Genomic DNA, 1340 nt, shown 5'->3' on the forward strand with positions numbered 1-1340 from the left:
TTATAAAAACATTTTTAAAACATAAAAATGCATGTGTGCTCTGGAACAAACCAGCTACAGGTATATGAGAAGAGAATTAAGTGCTGAGAGGAAATCACATACATAGCAAAGTCTGCAAATCCATAAGTGATGGCTATGCTAAAACATGAAAAAATTCTTAAGAAGTACAAGACAAACATCCAGAAGTTCTGAAATATAAACATAAAAGAGTGTGTGTCGCTGGCGACCGAGATTCTGAAGAACAGCCATCATCTAGAAAGCGAATAATAACAAATGCTTGTGAAACTAAGGAAGAAGAAGAAGCAATTCTGCATTGTTAGTGGGAATGCAAACTAGTATAACCACTATGGAAACCAGTACAGAGTCCTCAAAAAACTGGGAGAGATTCCATTTGACCTATCCATTCCACTTCCATATATCTTCCCAAAAGAGTTAAACACATCATATTACAGTGATCCATGCATACTTACATTTATAGCAGCACAATTCATAATAGGTAAGTCTTGGAAGCAGCCTATATGTCCATCCACAGATTAATGGATAAATAAAATATATTTATACTATATTTATATTTATACATGGACTACTACTGTACCAAAAATCAAGATACACTTGAGTCATTTCTAGGAAAAGGGATGCATCTTAAAACCGTATATTGGGTGACATAAATCAGACACACAAGTTTACATATAACATAGTTTCTCTTGTATAATAAACCCAAAATATAAATAAAGAGTACAATAAAAGCTAATCAAAAGTAGAAAGGTAGATCTTTCTCAAATGATAAGGGAATCTAGAGACAGAGAATGGACATAGGAAAGGGAAGGAAAGAATATTAAAGTAATCGAGAGATATGCACTGTGACAACTTTTCATAAGGAATGTGAACATTACATAACACAAATATTTAATAAGAAACTCTTTTAAAAAGTAAGGGAAAGAAAGACTTGTGCTAGTCTCAGAAAAACAATTTCTTCTGTATTTTCTGAAAGTGTTGGGGAGGTGTAAATTGTTACTACTTTTCCTTAAATTTTTTCTAAAGTTCACAATAAAACTTTTAAAAACACCAAAGATATTATTAACTAGCAGCCTCAATAAACTTGTTTTAATGAGTAAAAATAATATTTCTGTAAAAATAAAGACTCAGGATGGTGGATGGAAAAATACATAGACAAAATTTTAAAATAGTCTCTTCCTTATAATTTAAATTTGTGTCTGTTTATTTGAATACTACTTTGATATAAATGCAATTTTTAAAAACTCTGCTTTGAAAACTTTAAATCAAATATGAAGTTTATCAATGTATTTTGAAGCTAGAGTAACCCTGATATATTAATATAA

The sequence above is a fragment of the Chinchilla lanigera genome, unplaced genomic scaffold, assembly GCF_000276665.1.
Source record: "Chinchilla lanigera isolate Chin_1 unplaced genomic scaffold, ChiLan1.0 scaffold00010, whole genome shotgun sequence".
NCBI lineage: Eukaryota > Metazoa > Chordata > Mammalia > Rodentia > Chinchillidae > Chinchilla > Chinchilla lanigera.